Below are 22,201 nucleotides of genomic sequence, written 5' to 3'. Positions count from 1 at the left end.
TTAGCTTGCATGTGGAAGAAATTTGGCCTCGTTATTCACGGCATGCACTGGTTAGCCTTGTGCTATTAATATCCGACGCTAAGAAGAGAATTTTCAGAGCTCGTTAAGCAGCAAGAGCCGTGGGTAACTTCGCCTCCTTTTAGCCACATGAAATCGCCACAGAGACCATCTCCGTCTCAAATAATCAGTTGAGTACTGCATAACTGCATGGACCAGTTATGTAGTTTCTTAGCCAATGATAAGTCCGCTTTCTTTTAGATTTTGTGTGAGCACCTATGTTTTACCCTTAGTTATTTACCTACAGAGGGTCCTACTCCAGATGCTGCGACAGTCCCGAGTATCCGATTTTACTGAAGTGAAAAGTAATCGATTTCTGTAACAACTTCTAATAGCTTTTGTGGAGCAGTAGATTTCATTGCCATTGACAGTTTTTCACACAAGGATAGGAAAAGTTCCACTACAGTGTAATCACCAAGAAAAGATCTAAAGTGATTCGCTTGAATGCCAATACAGTGGCAAAGTTACCTCCATAAAACTGTGATCAGTCACAGTAATTCCGGCCAGTAAACTTGACGGACCAGTATAAGAAATAATGGCTTTACACGTTTCTAATAATGTTTATATTTCCATGCGTCACTAAGTAAAAACTGTTTTTCATATTGTATTGAAACGAAAGTGGTTAGCCTTCATATTAGACACTGATAGGATAGTTTCTCGGATCCCACGCTAGTTGTTGAGCCAGTTTTGCATTTCATATTACTGTAACAGTAACCCTGAAGTGCGTCTATCAATTTTATACAATTGTGTGATATAATAAACAACTGGCTATAACTATTCAAACTAGATTTCAGGAACCAGAGGTTTGGTTTGTTCTTTAGTTAGCTAGCATACAGAAGTGAATGCCCTTTGAGAAAACAAATAGTAACCAGAAGAAAGAGTATTACGATCTTAAAACAACTTCAACAACAGCATTTCCGAATAACTAAGCTGGTAAAGAACCTCGTTTCCTCATTAATACTTCTCTATCAGCATTAATCCTTTGCATGTAATGAACATCACCTTTCGTACTCTGTTGTATAGATAGTAAGTGTTACCGAGAGACAGATGTTGCTAAAACGTTTAATATTGCTTCTGTGTTGTTTATGTCAAACCACTGATACATTGATAGTTGAAGTTTTATCCGAACAGTTTGTAGACGGTGGAAAATATCACACTGTATAATCACATCACATACAAAAATGCAGACATTCTTATCCTACCTTCATATATATATTTCGATCCATATTTCCCATGTTCTGCTGCAAGCGAGGGAATGTCCGGACAAATATACTTGTGGTGTGCAATCGAAGAACGGCCGTCAGATGGCTATCTGTCATTTGTGATCTATATTTCGATTTGCAAAGCTTCAAGGCTGAGAAAAGTTGTTCGCATAAATACTGAACCGTAAAATTACTACTGATTCTCCAAAGGTTATTAACCACAATTAATACACAAAATGTAAAGTGGAAGTAGGTGCCAAGGGATAACTGATGAAATTACACACAATTTTCAGTAACACTCTTTATTCAAATTTGGTGCAAGACTTTACGATATTTTTTAAAAAAACTCAGCAATCATTTAACGAATAAGTGACAATTTACGATAGGAAATGACTTTTAAATTATTGAATTATTATAAAAAACTTCACGCCAGTAAAGGCAAGTACAGGCAAGCAATTTAACGTATACAACGCGACGCTGTACAATATTTGAAGCTCAGCTAAATTACTGGTGAATTTCACTCCATTAATAAATGAATACAATTTGAATATATGGCTTCACTTTTAGGCAGAAAAATTTCCCATTTGGTTACAACAGCCGTAGCTACGGCCGCCCATAACAGGCTCACTCAGGCTCATTGAATGGCGCAGAATCTAACGTCTGCAACATATAAAGACAATCCTATTTACAAAAGTTCTCAAAATAGAAAAAAACCAAAACGCATGAGTCATGCACACGAGGGGGGGGGGGGGGGGGCACACTCACAGTTAACAACATTAACATTTCCAAAATATATAAAAAAACAAATTTTACAAATTTCGGCCAGTTAACTAACGGCAAACACACACGCTCGCAAGGTAGGACTTGCGAACTTTTACAATATTCTCCTTTCAAGGCAACAGTTTTACCCGTAATGAAATGGCATTCTTTTGCATGGCAAGAAAACAAACTGATAACCAACTACCCGTATAAAACACATAAGCACGTTGAGTAAAAGCCTTAAAAGGTATTGAATTGGAAAAACACACAACAGTTTTTGCTGACTAGAAACAATATAAAAAAATCCACTACGGCGTACATTAACAACCTTACTTGATTATTGCCAAATATACATAAACACAAATTTACGTAAATTACAGCTTCCAGATGAGCAGGAATTCGTTATGCAATTGACTAGTTCTTACCACGAGGCAAAAGGAATTTTTCTTCTTTCTTAGAGCGCCTTTTACACGTGAGTGTAGCAATACTAGTTAAGGCAGGCGAGAGAATGGATCAGGTGTTAGTGCCTTGCGTTTTAAACAGTAGAGTCATTGGTGCCTTAGACTTTCACAGACATGGCAGAGGCTAACAGTCGAATAAACCCGTAGGTAAGCTGGGAGGGGAAGGAAGCAATCCGAACCACAGATTTACTCTGACCCCCCCCCCCCCCCCATTCGTCCTCAAAAGGGGACAAACGGACCACCATTTCTAATATTACCACCTTCCCGCGGGTGGGCAGACGAAAATGAATGGCGGGAAACCCTCAAAATATACGGCTGGTGTAATTAACAAGAATAAGTAAACTGAATTCAGTTAAACTTCATAAAATCTGTTAACAATCACTACTCAACTTCTGGTGCGTTACGACTCCCAGGACTGAACCAACGTAGCACCTCCAAATGCTCTGCCGAGCCGCCCGCTGCCAGCCGTTTCAATGGACGCAGGAAGGCGCGCCGATTTTCAGAACCTCCTCGCCGGTCGACAGCATACGGCCGAACTGCAGCTTACGCCCCTTGCAGACCCACGCTCAGTAACATTCCTTTAGCGACGAGCAGTTAACGCCCCATACCACGGAGCCGGTGCTCGTGCCGCTTACGCTGATGCCGCGGTCTGCGTGCTGTCCCTCTAGCACCGCTAGAGAAGTCGCTTCTTGATGCCCCGACTGCCAACTCTCCACGAGAGCCCATACAGCCACTTCTTAAACCCGCGCGAACAGCCCACTTTTCCCCTTTCCCGCTAGAGGACGACACCGAAGCCTTCAATTGCGACAACGGCGCCACCGCCAGGAAACGGAGGACGACTGCCTCACGCTACCCGCTGCGGCGCGCTTTTCAAAGCTAACTTTACTACGGCTCAAATACAATGAACAGCCAATGAAACTCGCACACCTGCCTAATGTCGTGGAGCGTCCCCGTGAGAACGCGGACGTGCCGCAACACGACGTGGCATGGACTCGACTAATGTCTGAAGTAATTCTGGAGTGTAGAATGAAATTTTCACTGTACAGCGGAGTGTGCGCTGATATGAAACTTCCTGGCAGATTAAAACTGTGTGGTTTCAGTGCTGGAGTGAACTGACGCCATGAATCTTGCAGGGCTGACCATTAATGGGTAAGAGTACGAGGGGGAGGAGATCTCTTCTGAACAGCACGTTGCAAGGCATCCCAGATGTGCTCAATCATGTTCATGTCTGGGGAGTTTTGTGGCCAGCGGAAGTGTTTAAACTCCGAACAGTGTTTCTGGAACAACTCTGTACCAATTCTGGACGTGTGGGAAGCAGGTGATCAGACAAGATGCTTACGTACGTGTCACCTGTCAGATTGGTGTCTAGACGCATGAGTCGTCCCATATCACTCCAACTGCACACGCCCCGCAGACCCCAGAGCCTCCACCAGCTTGAACAGCCCCTGCTGACATGCAAGGTCCATGGATTCATGAGGTTGTCTACATACCCGTACACGTCCATCCGCTTGATACAATTTGAATCGAGACTCGTCCGACCAGGCAACATGTTTCCAGTCATCAACAGTTCAGTGTCGGTGTTGACGGGCCCAGGCGAGGCGTAAAGCTTCCTATCGTGCAGTCATCAAGGGTACACGAGTGGGCCTTCCGCTCCATATCGACAATGTTTCGTTGAATGTTCCGCAGGCTGACGGTTGTTGATGGCCAAGCATCCAAATCTGCAGGAATTTGCGGAAGGGTTGCACTTCTGCCACGCTGGACGATTCTCTTCAGTCGCCGTTGGTCCCGTTCTTGCAAGATCTTTTTCGGGCCGCAGCGATGTCGGAGATTTGATGTTTTACCGTACGGGCTATATTCGCGGTACACTCGTGAAATGGTCGTACTGGAAAATCACCACTTCATTGCTACCTCGGAGGTGCTGTGTCCCATCGCTCTAGCGCCGATCAGAACGCCACGTTCAAACACGTTTAAATCTTGATAACCCGCCATTGTAGCAGCAGTAACCGATCTAACAACTGCGCCAGGCACTTGTCTTATAAAGGCGTTGCCGATCGCAGTGCCGTATTCTGCCTGTTTACATATCTCTGTATTTGAATACTCATACCTATACCAGTTTCTTTGGCGCTTCAGTGTAATTAGAACCAAACACGTACTTTATAGCTGCTGCTTTTGCGTGTTTTTGAGGAAATCTATTCCATGGAAGGCGTGAATAGAACTGAATGGCATTCGCCATTCTAAACTTCTCCTTAATGAAGCCGTCACATTGCAGATCTATCATTTCTAATTGCATCTCGGCGGACACAGTTCTGACGTCCATCGAGAATGTCAAAGATATCAAAATCTGGCTCTAGAAACGTCAAATCCTCGAATCGTTTTGCGAATGCTGCATCCAAATAATGCAGAGACTGAGCAAATGACGCAAAAAGGTAATTATTAATATTAGCTACGAATTGCGTCACATTCAGAAAATGCGTGAAATTACTGTCCTGGATGCGACCATTACATATCTCCAATTTTATGTGCATTGCGCGAATTAAAAAAAATAGGGATAAATTTAACTGGCCTCTGCCCTGCAACGAAGCACTGAGACTATTCAAATGACTCCTTATGTCGGTAACAAATGTTAGGTTAAGAATTCATTGAGTGTCAGAAAGCTCGCGAACCGACCTCCTTTCATATCCATCAAAAGATTTACCTTTCGAAACAAGGAAGGAAACGTTCAAGGGTTTTACCCCTACTCAACCAACTTACCTTACAAAAATTGGGTTTATCATTGAAGTCTGATACCAGTGCAACCGTTAACTCTCGAAATTGCCTGTGATTCAATCCTCCTAACAACGACATTCATAACCCTGTTAAATTGCACACTTTTCGGAAAAAGTGACCTTTGATCAGTTACACAATGGACTGAGTGAAACTGCCGCCATGGACTCAGCTTAGTTTTTAGTCGTCCCACAAACCCCACGTTACAGGAAGCCATACTTAAGGCACCATCAATGGCGATGGAAACTGGCTTATTCGAGGACAGATTCAACTTGCTAACTGCATGTTGAACAGCACTAAATACGTCTTCGCCGGTATGTGTGTCTCTGTTGGGGAGTAAATCAGAAAGCTCTTCTGTGATATTTAAATCTGTATCCACCTCTCTGACGAATATAGCCAATTGTGCTGGGTCAGTAACGTCGGTACCAAACCACAGAGAATATGCAAATAATTGTCGACTTCTCACCGTTAGCTGTCGTTCAGCATCTGCACTAAGGTCTTCTGTAAGGCGCGCAGTTGTGTGTGGAGACAGACAAATTGTACGGAATTGGGAGGACACGCCGATTCACTAGCAATGGCGAGGCATTCTTTCATAAAAGGCCCAGTGGAGAATGATTGAAGTCGCTGGGCAATTCCAAAGCTCGCCCTCACTGCACCTTCGTTTGTAGCTTGAAATTCTTCGAAATAAAAGTATAGCGTAAATCCAATTGTAATATATCTTGATTAATATTAATGGTTGATGTAAGATTAACTGAGATAACCGAGCTTACGTCAATGCCGGAGGATTCTTTTAACTTTGCAATTAATTGCAGACAATCGTCTCCCTGAACGCTGTTATTCACGTCAGAATATTTAGAATTTCATTGTCACTCAACGTTATATATTTTTTTATGTAACAGAATGTCGACAAACTAAACATGCAGTGCATTCTCCAGTATGCACAAAAATATCAGTGCAATTTCCACTGGGATACTTGTTGCACGCAACTTGGTCTCTTCTCAGCTGAATCCATATTCGCAGCGCGAGTTGTCGCCGCAGGCGAGCCAACACTTCTGTTTGCGCTGCCGAAGGCTGACAACGGGACGCGACTGCGCTGCCCGCTCGGGCACTAGCCCGAGTGTCCGGTGTGAGCAAGCCTGCGGTAGACCCCCGTCAAACGTAACTCACTGTCTTATAAGGGAAACTCTCCATCGCATCCCCTCAGATTTAGTGGTAAAATTGCCCCGTGGAAAGTCTGTCAAAAACTGGACACAGATCAACTACGAACAGAGGAAGAAGGGGTACTGAAAGGTGAGAAGAGAAGCTAATTTAACGCGTCGTGGGTGTGTGATCGCGGTGTTGGACCGCCAAGCGGGACATCCGTGTTCAGGTCCCTCTCGCTCTCCATTTATTTCCACAAAACTAGGAACTGTCCGTCCAGCCACTGACGTGTCTGCCCTCCTTCTGTAGTGTCGGCAGTTGTCAAAGTATGCATTGGTTACAGAATATGAATCACGCGGTAAGAATATATTACTGTCGCAAGTAAGTGTAATGGACAGTGAGAGCAGGCGAGATTCCTCATAGACGTCTCACAGAAAACTACAAATAAACGGATGTGAACCAACAACGGAATTCAAGAGTCAAAACTTCCAAAACGGAACGCAAGCAAGAGTCATGTCATGTAATACTTGTGTAGAACAAATAGGAGGTACGTACATCTGGAGGTCCCTTCGTTACACCTCTATTGTGTCTCACTGTTTAGAGGCATAAAATGCCTGTGTGTTTACAGCTCGTTACTAAATGCAAATAAGTAGGAGGCGGAGTTGATAGGAGCTGAAGGAGTCCAGGTTGCAATAATATGCGGTACGGTACACTGTTAGAGAGAAGAATTATTATTCAATGCGACTGCTACGGTCGCAGGTTCGAATCCTGCCTCGGGCATGGATGTGTGTGATGTCCTTAGGTTAGTTAGGTTTAAGTAGTTCTAAGTTCTAGGGGACTGATAACCACAGCAGTTGAGTCCCATAGTGCTCAGAGCCCCATTATTATTCAAGAAACACATAGTACAATGAAATTACTTATCTTCAGTAGTTTATAGGACTGCAGCTACGGCTATAACTAACACAACATATTCTCAGGGACTAAGTCTGATAGGCCCTCCTCAGAGAATCAGTGCAAAGATTACAGAGCTAGCTGAGGGCCGATTATGAAAGTGCGTCTGCCTAGGTAGAAATCTAGTTAAGAAGTGAACGAGGCACACTCCAGTTCCGTCGAGCTGCACAGCCCTCTAGAGTGCGCTGTGCTCGGCAGGCGACGGGCTGCCAACCTTGTGTTGGCGCGGCGTTGTAGTAGTATCTGTGACCATGATACTACAACCTCGATGTTGCGATCGAACGTTGCACCACAGATTTGAATAGAGCGAACAGATACGTGAATGACCGAACGGACAGTTCATAATTTTGTGAAAGCATGTGGGGCAGGAGGGAGACTCGAACACGGATCTCCCCTTTCGTAGTCCAATACCGGTATCACATAACCAGGACGTCGTGGCTATTCAGATCGGCTCCATGTTGCAGATCTTGAGCTGGGACCGTTCACTGTTTATATTTGGCATCTTTTTTGTTCCTGTCTTCGAGCTTGACCTGTGTTCAGTTTTTGACGGACTATCCTCTGGCCATCTGAGGAGGCTGCGATGGGAAGTTTCCATTCTTAGTAATGATAACCGAACATCAGTAACAAGTACATGCTATAGCGTCGCTCGCATGCCCTCACTTCACGAGACCCTGAGAACGGGTTTGGTATTTAATCCAGGACATTGGCGCAAAGTCTGGAGGTCAGGAATTTGACGCCTTCACTTCTCCTCTCCTGGCCGACCAAATAGGCAGTGGAAACTTTTTCCACTACCAGGATTCGAACCGGCTGACGCTCAAGGTCGAGCGCCATCGCACAATCGTCCGTTATCGACCTTTTCTTTTCTTTTTTCAAAATAATTCAAAAAATCTACAAATGTGTGTGAAATCTTATGGGACTTAACTGCTAAGGTCATTAGTCCCTAAGCTTACACACTACTTAACCGAAATTATCAAAAAAATGGTTCAAATGGCTCTGAGCACTATGGGACTCAACTGCTGTGGTCATTAGTCCTCTAGAACTTAGAACTACTTAAACCTAACTAACCTAAGGACAGCACAGAACACCCAGCCATCACGAGGCAGAGAAAATCCCTGACCCCGCCGGGAATCGAACCCGGGAACCCGGGCGTGGGAAGCGAGAACGCTACCGCACGACCACGAGATGCGGGCCCGAAATTATCCTAAGGACAAACACACACACCCATGCCCGAGGGAGGACTCGAACCTCTGCCGGGACCAGCCTCACAGTCCTTGACTGCAGCGCCTTAGACCGCTCTGCTAATACAGCGCGGCATAAAATATTTCCCCTGGGGAGTGTAAAAGAGATTCAAAAATAAGGAAGAAAAGTTGTCACTGCCACTTTTGCCCTAAATTAAAAAAAAAACCATCACTTCAAGCGTTGGCCCCTATCTGATCCTACTCCCAGTAGGACTAACCTAGAGCTACGAGGGGGCGAGAAAGGATAAAGGAAAGGAAAGCACACAGGAGCCATGAAAATTTAACATACCCAGTTGTTTTTGTTTTTGTCTTTATTTATTTATTTAATTATTTTTTTACTTTTTTATTATGTATGAGCGCCTTGTGTAGCGGGTCCTGCGTCAGCCAGCACATCCAAACGTGTCTTCTCGTTGAGTGGGGTTAGGTTCCGTTATCCGTTCTGTTTGGTTCAGATATGTTCGGATCAATTGAGATCACTTTTCAGCTTCTCATGGCTTGGCTGTTCCAGCTGAGAGGCGGACAGTTAAAGACGCTCCCTAAAAAATTGTCGAAGTATTGCTGGTAGTGTAGATTGCGTGTTAGGACACAGTGTCGTTCGTTGAGATAGTTCCAATATCCGAGCACTGACGTGTGGCCAGAATTAAAAAGATAACGGATCCTGTGGCCACAGATGCGGTTCTCAGAGTCAGTTTTGGCGGTGGGGTAAAAAGTCTCCAATCCGGGGATAAAATAGTGTGGATGTCCATCTGAGCGTGTGTTCAGCATGTAGGAAACGCCAAAATACGCTTCGCAATTGTCCCGACAACGGACGCTGGGGGACAATGGAACCGGTGGTCGTCTGTGTCGTCCACTCCACAGTGGGTGCAGAGGGATGGGTCGGCTGGATGGATGCGACGTAGTCGATGTCTGGTAACTTGTTTGCCATTCACTGTGATATGCCACGCTGACCGGACGTCGGATTCGAGAAAGCGGGCGTGGACTGCTTTCCATACGTGCCGCCCCACATACAGGGGACACTTATTTTCGATGGATGGGGTTGGGCGGGCGGCACTGTTGTAACACTTGGTAAACTGTTTTCGTCTGAAACAACCGTGTAAGTGGTAAATATCGATAGCATAACTGAAGTCCAGAAAAAATTGCCGTATATGATAAGAGGGGGATGGGTTTCTCGAGACATAAACTGGGGCTGACGAAGAGACTGGCACAACGTTTAGAAATAGGACTCCAGTGAGGCTCTGTGGGCAACGATGCCAGAGCTTGAGTTGGGAGCTGATGTACAGTGCAGTGACTTTGGTCGCACTTCTACTGTCCCACCCCACTACAGTTACAGTGCAGTGACTTTGGTCGTACATGTACGTATTAGTCCCACCCCACTACAGTCCCGTGGGAGTGCAAGGAAGTCATACTGCACTCTGAATAAGATCCCTGAGCTGACGAAGGAGCCCAATGCCGTCAACAGAAGTCGGGCCACGAGAGTTGGTAGTACTGAGCCACATGTTGTATACAGCAGGTATGATAGATGTTTACATATTGGGCATGTTGCATAATGCCCAGGTCTCATAGCCGGTGATCTGCAGTGATAGCTCTGATGGTCTGTAGCGTTGCTCGCTTAACGTTAATAGCTCTGATCGCTGAAGATGGTCTGTCAGTTCAGTACCAAGACATCGAACCATGGCGGCGACGCTAAAGGGGCCGACGCTTCCCTCCGGTAGGCTCTCACCAGTGAGCAAGACCTTGGATTTTGACATGCTCAGGAAGGTGCCCGATGCTTCGCCATAAGTCGCCACCAATATCAGAGCTGCTCGAACTTTATCCTCACCGCGCAGATAAAGAACGAGGTCATCTGGATAGGCCATGCAAAAGAGACGGTGCTCCTGCAACATAATACCTTCTAAATGTTGGCGCAATCCCTGGAGCAGGGGTTCCAAAACGAAAGAATATATAATCGTGAAAAGGGGGCAGCCTTGCCGGACAGATCGTGCTATGACAGGGGGCGGCATGAGATGGCCGTTGTACATGATTTTGGAGGTTACGCCGCTCAAAAGGCGCAAAATTACCGTGATAAAACTGCTGGGGAAACCCATATGTTGGACTGCCTACAAACAGGAGTGGCCTACACGGTCGAAGGCCTGGCTAAAGTCCAGCGATGAGACGCTGGTGGCGAGCAAATCTGATCACGTCTCGGTACTGACTAAGGGCCTCATGGATATTGTTGTCGCCTGTTAGGGAAGTCTGGTCTCTGGAGATGACGTAACGTACCATCTCCTTGAGTCACGATGCCAGCAGTTGTGTCAATATTTTCATTTCGCTGTTCAGCAACGTGACTGATCGATAATCATGGACGCGCAATCGCCTGTGAAGTTTGTGATTGGTTATAATGATGTCCTCGAGGAAGGTGTTAGGGACCTACTGTCATTGAGGACATCAGCTCTTGCGCGAATGCCGTCCATGTGGAAGCCAAATTTTGCCGGCCAGTGTAGCCGAGCGGTTCAGTCTGGAACCGCGCGACCGCTACGGTCGCAGGTTCGAATCCTGCCTCAGGCATGGATGTGTGTGATGTCCTTAGGTTAGTTAGGTTTAAGTAGTTCTAAGTTATAGGGGACTGATGACCTCAGATGTTAAGTCCCATAGTGCTCAGAGCCCTTTGAATCATTTTTTAGTTAAAACTTTTGAAAAATTCAATGGGGGTAACATCAGGCCCTGGGTATCTGTTATCAGATCCCTCCTTGATAGCATCACGTACTTCATTTCTGGTCATGTCTTCTTGGAGTTCATGCGCTACCTCCACCGGGAGAGGGCTCGTAGTATATTGTGCAACCTCTGTGATCAGTTCCACGGAATGAAGCAGATCTGCATACAATCTGGCAAAATGATTGTGGGGAGAATGGCTGATGGTTTGTTGGGTCTCATGCCGGTGGCCTTATGCGTCACTGAGAACGTGGATCAGAGCACTGCGTCTTCGTTGTCTATCGTGGAGGAGGTGGTACATCGATGGATGTTCTTTAGGTATACGATTAGAGGTCCGAGATCGGACTACAGTGCCATCCAGGAGACGGCACTAGATCAGGGAGATCTGCGCCTTTGTTCAGTGTACCACCATATGCCTGGGTGGCGAAAAAGGCATCGTCGCACAGTCATGAAGAACTGAATAATAAAAATGTCTTTGCTTCCCTACCACAGCTGATCAATGTTTTACAGAGAGTCGGCTTTGCACAAGAGTGCCAAGGTGGAGTCATGGGCGTCACGCCGACGTCAGCATCGTTTTCATGCTTCCTTGACCATACAGGGACAGTCTGGGGAATTCAGGTGGGTGACGTTGAATTTCCATAGACCACGCCACACACGTAGGCGGGCGAGAGTGATGTCACAGATGTATGCTTCATGGTCTAAAAAGATCTTGGGCCAGACTTCTGCTTGGTGAAAGCCATCGGCAAGTGGGCACGTGAAGTAGATGTGAGTGGTGTAAAATGTGTAGCCCGGTTGGGCTTGGTGGAGCTTTGTCCACGTATCAATGAGTCGCAGGCGATTGATCACTCTCGAGAGGGCCGCACGAGGGGAATGCCACAGGAGTTGGTCAGCAGGTCCTTGTGTCGAGATGAAGCCCCCAGTGAGCACTAAATCGTCTTGTGAGCATGTGAAGATTGGTGTGACCTGCTTGACGAAGAATGTATGTCAGTGATGACGGCAGCTAGAGCCAGATGGGGGATGTTAACGATAGGGTGAGGGCCATACCCTGTGCAGGGGGGAGATATGTGCCATCCTCCGTGCAGAAGCCATCGTGTAGGAGGATGGCGACGCTACTGCCAGTGTCGGAGACGTGAGGAACGTAGGTGGTGTACCCGGTGGGCACTTGGAAGTCAGCAACGAAGACCTCCTGTAGGAGTGCAATATCAACATCCACACAGTAGACGGTGGAACATGGCCAGTTTGTGAGGGGCTCAGATGGTGGCAAGATTCATTTTCGTGGCAAGATATTGCTGTGTACAGTCCGTGGCAGTCGAGGCGGAATGCGTGATGGAAGCATTCTGCAGGGGTAGACCCGTTGGGCCTGCTACAGTCGTCTTGTTTACTGGTAGGGCTCCAGCTGAGGCGCCTCCGTGGGATGCTCTCACTCGGACACATTGGTGGTCAGACCCACCCTTTCCATAACATCATCGGCCAAGACACATGCTGCGGGGGATCTGTCGTCCTCATGTACTGGCAAGATTGAGTTCACGTTCTGAACTGAGAGAGGATTTGTCGCAGGAGGGGCGTCAGAAATGGTGGTACCACGGAAGATCACCATCAGACATCCGGTCGTCATCTCGCGAGGCCATCTGAAGGAGAGCGTCATCGGAGGGTGTCCGTCGGTGTTTGTTGCATTTCCTGGGCGACCGCTGTTTCCTAATGTGTTGTTCCGATTCAGAATGTGGTCGCCCATCATTCAACGCTATACCTGTTTGGATAAAGGCAGCAGTCGACACGACATCTAGTTTGACGTCCATGGTTCGGGCAGGGTCTTTCGCCATGGTCTTGAGAACGAATATTCTTCGTGCGAGCACTGGGGGGGGGGGGGGGGGGGGGGGTGACGCCATACTGGTCTCGACGTCGTGTTGTGGCCGGTGGGTGGCGTTGACGAAGCTTCAGGTTCCGTGCTACCAACGCGTAGGTGACATGTAGGGACGTGGAAGTCGATGCCGCGGTCACTTCACCCAGCGGTGTCTGTATCATACGTCGGCGCAAGCATTCGGACCGGACATGTCCATCCTGGCCACATGCGAAGCACGTTCGTGGCTGGCCATCGTACATGCTGATGGCCTCCAAACCGCCATTAATCAGGTACGATGGAACGTGTTCCGTCAGCTCAGTTTTGATCTGCCGAACGCCATTTAATACTGGGTAGGTCTTAAATGTTTGCCACTTCTCCGTGAGGAGACCCCCGCCGTTTCCATATTGCTGGAAAGCGGCAATGGCCACTTCTTGAGGCATTTCGAACGGGAGCTCAAACACCCGCAAAGTTCGGAGACAGAATCCCGCTCGGTCCACTGTCACTGCACCTACGTGTCACTCGGAGTGTTTAACTATTAGTACAGCGGCGTGTCGCTGGACAGCTTCAGCGCATAGCGCATCCGTCGACATCTTGATGTGTGCAACACCTCTTGTGATAGAAAAATGTATTCCGATCACGTCCACGGGGTTCAAACGCGCACCCTCTCGTGTGAACCGTTCAACTTCTAAAGCTCTTGGTCGTGGATGCTCGGCCCCAATGATTGTCGCACGGCGGTAGGAGTGCGCAACGAGGTACGGCAGTAGTGGAGTCTGTACACACGAGTACCGCGACGCGGAAGTAAACAACGCCGACAGCAGAGCGCTGGCCTGCGCGCGCGGCAGTTCCGCGCACTACCGAGGCTGACAACCGACTGACGCTTGGTTTTCACGTTAAATCATTGCATCTTTTTAAAAATATCCTATTTGCTTCATTTCCCAGAACATTTTTTGCCAGGACCTCTCTGTGTCAGTTTCCCAGGAAAGACCTTGCGACGGAGCGGTAAATAAAGAAGTGCGGTTGCAGCGTTTTCACACGAATGTGCATATACAAATATTGGTTAAAATGTATATATATATATGAGGGGGCAGAGTAGGCAGGGGTCGTACTTGGAGGCCTGGCCACGGTGTCCCCGTCTCCTGACAGGATAAGGGAGAGGCAGCAGGAAGGAAACATTGTACATTTAATTTTTTGTTATTTTTTTATTTATTTTAATGTTCTAGGAAAAAAAATCATCACATTGCATTAAAAAAAGCGTTCAGTGCATAGTGCTGTGGAATGCAGAAAAAACAGCAAATTGGCGCTCATAGGAAGAAGAACAAGACCAAAAATGCAACAGGAGCGTAATATGTAAGAAACTGTCTACGCAACCTGCCACTGATGATGCCTTGCAGAAAATAAAGGCGAAACGCGTATGGCACTAAAATTGTGTTTTATTCAGTTGCTGTCAGACGGTCCATAAGCGAAAATCATCAACATACCGTAGAACTCCTAAGCATTGCAAGATGTCCACCGTCGTAAACGGACTGTTCAGAGCTTCCAGCCCTCGTCCGGTGTGCATAATCTTGTTTTTATTGATGTTGACCCTGCTACTCGACGCTACACCGTACGTAGCAGGAATGGCAACCGCCTAAGGTACTTCGTTCTCCGAACGGACGAGTATCAGCATGTCCTCGGCATGGAACTCGCACGAGGTCGGAGGCCTGTAAGAGTCCGTCTAAGAGTCTGCATCAATGGTTCGAGCGCTATTGCAAACAGCACTGCCGACAAGGAACATCCTTCCCTAACTGAGCTGTAAACAGAAGTCGTTTCTACCTCCCTGCCATTGACTCTCACCCTCGAAGCAGCGCCGCGAAGGAGGCGCATGAGGACGGTAATAAAATCCTGAGATATCGCGCTGCGTCGCATGGTCCAGTCAAGGAAATCATAGTTGATCCTGACAAAGGCACGATCAAAGTCCGCTGACATGATCGCCGCTCGCATGAGAGATGCATCTGTCAGGGAAATGATGTCACAGTATTCGCCTGGGATAGAATGGATGTTGCTGCGAACTCCTAGACAAGCCTGGTCTGGTGGTAATGTCGTGGATACTAAACTCTGGAGCCATGCCGCCAACATTCGCGCAAAGATCTTATAGTCAGTATTGACCATCGCGAGTGGTCGGAATTGATGTGCGCTGACGCTCAGTGCCCATTTCGTTATTGGTACAAGCATTTCCGCCATGAATTGCGACGAGACGTCCTTGTCCGGGCTCAATAACTCATTATACATCAACACCTATTGGGACATCATTAGATCTGCAAATTCGCGATAAAATACGAGTGTCAACCCATCTGGCCTAGGGGATTTAGACTATGCACCGCACCCTTCGTGAGTGCCCTCCGTATGTGATCTTCCGTTAGGGGTGACAATAACGCCTCTGCATCCGGACCATCTACCCCCGTTTGGATCTGTCGCAAAATTTCTACTCCTATCGAATTGTCCGTCGGCGTATTGGTAAAAGGAGGCGGGAATGCTCCAGAAATCCAACACCAAAATTCTGTTGTGACACAAAGGGCCGATCATCACCATCATGGAGCACTGTGATCAAGGATAGGCGATTACACGCATGTCCCCTGGACACATGAGTCATGCAAATACGTTCTCCATCGATGCTGTCCAAGCACCGAGCACAGATAGAAAGTCCCTCCAATCGACGTCTCGTGATCGACAAAATGCACGCCTGAATGCGATGGACTCCCGCTCGACACTCGGACGATGGGGCTCCGGAGCCAGGTCACGGAGCACCATTTCCTTGCCATAAGTCATGAGAGCTCTTCGTAACGCCGGTTTTGGACGTTGCAGCCACCATGAAAGAACCGTACAGTGCATCGGCGAGTGCATGTATGCCATGTTTCTGCGACACGCTGGCAACATTCGGGATCCAGCAATAAGGATGAATTAAGCTTCCACGAAGTACGGCTCCAGCAGACCCGCTGCCGTGGGAGGGTTAACGTGCATAAATCTGCAAGGTGATCCGTAAAAGCTGTGGGCCAACGTTCAGCAGCCAACACGTGATCCCTTAACCCATCAGAAAGATATATCCGGTGCATCCTATTCGCTGAGTGGCTAGTAAAAAGCGTGTAGCCCTCACGCTGCCAATGGATCTTTCCCTGTGTATCTATTAGTGCCACGTCCAGCAGATCGTGTGCAATGCGTAGCAGGAGCTGAAATTAGCGGTTTGATCCTTCGGTGTGAGAACACAGTTAAAATCCCCTCCTACAAAGATGTGATCATATCTCCCATGGAACAGTGGCACAATCTCCTCCGAGTAGAATTGCGCACGCGCCCGTCGATTGTCAGATCCGGAGGGTGCGTAGATTTTGACAAGACGAATGCCGTCATCGCCAAACCCCGACCGGAAGGGTGTTATTTAAGGTCACACACCGGACTCCCTTCCCGGACTAGTATCGTTGTGCCGCGTCATACGTCTGGAGTCGGCGCTAGGTAACTGTTGTCAGCACGCACGTCGGGAAGGGCAGCTTAACAGATATCCTGCATCAGCAGAATGTCCACGCCTGTGGCGTAAATCATGTCCCGTAAAAGTTGCATCTTTGCAAGTGATCGTGCGACGTTAATGTTCACAGTTCTCATCTTATGTGCTTGGTCCGTTGTCGTTGTCATGCTCGTGTCATGTCATTGTGAACTCCAAGGGCTTTAATCCACCATTCGTCCTCAGAGGGCTGTCCGCCAAAGGGCTGCCGTCTGTTGTTTTCGTTCCGAGGTGCGCATCCTGTAAGTGAGTCGTCATGAAGTGGAGGTGCCAATTCCTGTATCCCTTCGACTGGCTCTGCCCAGTCGAAGTGGTCATCAACCCCAGAAGCGTCCTCTGCTACATTTCGATGTGGCTGATGGAACATTGTCACTGAATCCACCGTCGGCAGTACCGGGTCAGTCGGTGTCAATGAAGATTGACATCCGGTCACCACCTGAAACAATCCTTTAAACGTCCTCTAAAGGCACGTGTTCCGTGTCAGACGTTTCTTTCTGCCGCCGTCGACGACGCCTCACGGTGTTCGGCCAGCGTTCGTCGTTCCGTTGCTGCCGCCACAGTCTCGACGTCCACTTCCACGCCGCGTGCTGCATGTGAGGGGCCGGAAGGTTCCTCCCTCATCTGCCGTGAGATGGGTGTAGGGGCATTCTCCGTGTCACCTCCGTGCTCTCCTAAGTCGGTCTGCTCTTGCATCAACACGGCCGTGACACGCTCCGAAGTCGGCAACACCTCCCAGCGGCCCACCGAGACGTACATCATCGTCAGTTGCGTGGGAACTTCTCGCTGTGACGCTTCTCCATGTGGCAGGTGCATCACGCGGCGTTGTATGCATTCCGAGCGGATATGTCACTGGAATTTGTCAGTAGGCAAAGGAAGAGAAGGAAACATAGTAGGTGAATATGGATTGGGACTAAGAAGTGAAAGAGGAAGCCGCCTGGTAGAATTTTGCGCAGAGCATAATCATAGCTAATACTTGCTTTAAGAATCATGAAAGAAGGTTGTATACATGGAAGAACCCTGGAGATACTAAAAGGTATCAGATAGATTATATAATGCTAAGACAGAGATTTAGGAACCAGGTTTTAAATTGTAACACAATTCCAGGGGCAGATGTGGGCTCTGACCACAATCTATTAGTTATGAACTGTAGATTAAAACTGAAGAAACTGCAAAAAGGTGGGAATTTAAGGAGATGGGACCTGGATAAACTGAAAGAACCAGAGACTGTACAGAGTTTCATGGAGAGCATAAGGGAACAATTGACAGGAATGGGGGAAAGAAATACAGTAGATGAAGAATGGGTAGGTTTGAGGGATGAAGTAGTGAAGGCAGCTGAGGATCAAATAGGTAAAAAGACGAGGGCTAGAAGAAACCCTTGGGTAGCAGAAGAAATATTGAATTTAATTGATGAAAGGAGAAAATTTAAAAATGCAGTAAATGAAGCAGGCAAAAAGGAATACAAACGTCTCAAAAATGATATCGACAGGAAGTGCAAAATGGCTAAGCAGAGATGGCTAGAGGACAAATGTAAGGATGTAGAGGCTTATCTCACTAGGGGTAAGATAGATACTGACTACAGGAAAATTAAAGAGACCTTTGGAGAAAGGAGAGCCACTTGCATGAATATCAAGAGCTCAGATGGAAACCCAGTTCTAAGCAAAGAAGGGAAAGCAGAAAGGTGGCAGAAGTATATAGAGGGCCTATACAAGGGCGATCTACTTGAGGACAATATTATGGAAATGAAAGAGGATGTAGATGAAGATGAAATGGGAGATATGATATTTCGTGAAGAGTTTGACAGAGCACTGAAAGACCTGAGTCTAAACAAGGCCCCCGGAGTAGACAACATTCCATTAGAACTACTGACAACCTTGGGAGAGCCAGTCCTGACAAAACTCTACCATCTGGTGAGCAAGATGTATGAGACAGGCGAAATACCCTCAGACTTCAAGAAGAATATAATAATTCCAATCCCAAAGAAAGCAGGCGTTGACAGATGTGAAAATTACCGAACTATCAGTTTAATAAGTCACAGCTGCAAAATACTAACGCGAATTCTTTACAGACGAATGGAAAAACTGATAGAAGCGGACCTCGGGGAACATCAGTTTGGATTCCGTAGAAATGTTGGAACACGTGAGGCAATACTGACCCAACGACTTATCTTAGAAGAAAGATTAAGGAAAGGCAAACCTACGTTTCTAGCATTTGTAGACTTAGAGAAAGCTTTTGACAATGTTGATTGGAATACTCTCTTTCAAATTCTGAAGATGGCAGGGGTAAAATACAGAGATCGAAAGGCTATTTACAATTTGTACAGAAAGCAGATGGCAGTTATAAGAGTCGAGGGGTATGAAAGGGAAGCAGTGGTTGGGAAGGGAGTGAGACAGGGTTGTAGTCTATCCCCGATGTTATTCAATCTGTATATTGAGCAAGCAATAGAGGAAACAAAAGAAAAGTTCGGAGTAGGTATTAAAATTCATGGAGAAGAAATAAAAACTTTGAGGTTCGCCGATGACATTGTAATTCTGTCAGAGACAGCAAAGGACTTGGAAGAGCAGTTGAATCGAATGGACAGTGTCTTGAAAGGAGGATATAAGATGAACATCAACAAAAGCAAAACGAAGATAATGGAATGTAGTCGAATTAAGTCGGGTGATGCTGAGGGAATTAGATTAGGAAATGACACACTTAAAGTAGTAAAGGAGTTTTGCTATTTGGGGAGCAAAATACTGATGATGGTCGAAGTAGAGAGGATGTAAAATGTAGACTGGCAATCGCAAGGAAAGCGTTTCTTAAGAAGAGAAATTTGTTAACATCGAGTATTGGTTTAAGTGTCAGGAAGTTGTTTCTCAAAGTATTTGTATGGATTGTAGCCATGTATGGAAGTGAAACGTGGACGATAAATAGCTTAGACAAGAAGAGAATAGAAGGTTTCGAAATGTGGTGCTACAGAAGAATGCTGAAGATTAGATGGGTTGATCACATAACTAATGAGGAGGTATTGAATAGAATTGGAGAGAAGAAAAATTTGTGGCACAACTTGACGAGAAGAAGGTACCGGTTGGTAGGACATGTTCTGAGACATCGAGGGATCACCAATTTAGTATTGGAGGGCAGCGTGGAGGGTAAAAATCGTAGAGGGAGACCAAGAGATGAATACACTAAGCAGATTCAGAAGGATGTAGGTTGCAGTAGGTACTGGGAGATGAAGAAGCTTGCACAGGATAGAGTAGCATGGAGAGCTGCATCAAAGTAGTCTCAGGACTGAAGACCACAACAACAACATGTCTTTCTCCACCACAGCCAGAACATGTGCGTGGCTGGCCATCGTAAATCACAATAGCTCGACATCCTCCAATATATAAATATGAAGAGATGTGTTTTTTAAGGACGATCCGCACATTTAGGAAGCCGTTTTGTGCGGGATAGGTTTTAAAACTGGCCCATCGGTCAGGGGTATGACTGAGTACCGTTCCATATGGTCGCAGAGATTCAATAACCATCGATTTGGTATCTCAAACGGCAATTCAGAGATCCGAGTGATCCTCAGTCCCAAGCCAGAAGGAGTTTCTGTTACATCACTGATATGGCCATCAGAGTGTCGAAATTTAAATCCTCTTTGAGCAAGTCCGAGAGTTCTTCCACATGCAGCTTCATCTGTCATCTTGACGTACAAATATAATATAATGGATGCGTGGACCTCAGTTAGATCTGTAGCAGATAAACGAACTTCTTCCCCCAAAAAACACACTATTTCGAAGCCGTGGGTCTGGCATATTCTTTGTCATACGTAAATTGGAGCGTTGTTGTTGTTGTGGTCTTCAGTCCTGAGACTGGTTTGATGCAACTCTCCATGCTACTCCATCCTGTGCAAGCTTCTTCATCTCTCAGTACCTACTGCAACCTACATCCTTCTGAATCTGCTTAGTGTATTCATCTCTTGGTCTCCCTCTACGATTTTTACCCTCCACGCTGCCCTCCAATGCTAAATTTGTGATCCCTTGACGCCTCAGAACATGTCCTACCAACCGGTCCCTTCTTCTCGTCAAGTTGTGCCACAAATTTCTCTTCTCTCCAATTCTAGTCAATACCTCCTCATTAGTTATGTGATCTACCCATCAAATCTTCAGCATTCTTCTGTAGCACCAAATTTCGAAAGCTTCTATTCTCTTCTTGTCCAAACTATTTATCGTCCATGATTCACTTCCATACATGGCTACACTCCACACAAATACTTTCAGAAAAGACTTCCTGACACTTAAATCTATACTCGATGTTAACAAAATTGGAGCGTAGTCTTTCTAAAATTGCGTGCCATGGCGATCTAGTCAGACAACAACACGCGACGCGCGAGCTTCAGAGGTGTAAACACTTCCTCTTCCACGCGCACCCACGGCCGGGACAACAGGTCTGTGCCGCGCCACTGCATAATGCAGACTGTGGCCACGGAAGCGTGTACGACAGAGTTTACGCTTTACCAACAACAATACCAGGATGCCTTGAAACTATCGATTTTACATACTCATTCATCTGTCCTACAGGACATCAGATTTGGTACATTGTACTGGTCAGACACGATGAACATAAGTGTGAAAGTAAGAAATATTATGCAAATATACACGGGAATAACGATCGAGGCACACCAAAATTCAAAATTTAGTTCACAATGGCGTGTCATAGAGGCACGGAAATACGATAATGTGGCAAGGTTTCTTTTTCTGTAAAAACGTTCAGTAGGTGCTGAGGAAGGCTTGTCAACAGCCATCTTCTGCTTAGAGCTTTTTTTCTTCTCCTTTTATGTTTCATCTGATAGTGCTGTAGCTTCATGTTACTAGCTTTCCAAGAATACTTGCTAGTCACTCACATATCCTAAACTAAATGTGGACTATTTAGTAATAAACCAAAAACCGACATAAAATTGCACCACATTGTGCATCCAAAGTAGGGTGGAATACGAGTTTCTGTTGGTAAGTTGAGCAGAAATACTCGTATATTACTGTTAGCGGGTGTGTGTATAAAGTTATTTATTAAGTGAAATGAACGTAGCAGAAATATCAGAGAATGAAGATGAACATTCCAGTCCTGTGAAGAATATAAGTACGAGGAAAAGACAAATGTTGGGTCGTATTTCTCATTCTTCAGAAAGATTACGGGCCATTAGTCATGTTGCAGGTAGTGACTGTTAAGCGCTTACCACTGAGATGTTTACAGAAAGTTTCATTTATAAAGAGGAACAGATTACTGACTATTACAGGGAAAGCACACGTGGAGACCAGAGAAAAACATAACATTGGACCATACAAATGTAAAGAAAAACTGTATCTGAAGCACACGAATATCTACAGTCTCTGACACGCCGCAAACGACATTATAACATTCACGTTAGCAAACAGTTACATTTACCAAAAGACTTAACATTCGAAAGTTACGTCTGGTACATTCAGAGGAAAACCCTGTGTCATGCAAACAATGTGTACTCATTTTTGTGTCTAACTACAACGTAAGTTTTAGATACCCCACAACTGACACGTGTTCAATGTGTGATAAATTTAGAGTCGACTGTTCTGAAC

This window comes from Schistocerca americana, chromosome 1 (genome assembly GCF_021461395.2).
Source record: "Schistocerca americana isolate TAMUIC-IGC-003095 chromosome 1, iqSchAmer2.1, whole genome shotgun sequence".
Lineage (NCBI taxonomy): Eukaryota > Metazoa > Arthropoda > Insecta > Orthoptera > Acrididae > Schistocerca > Schistocerca americana.
The sequence above is the reverse complement of the archived record's forward strand: the minus strand, read 5'-3'. Positions refer to the sequence as shown.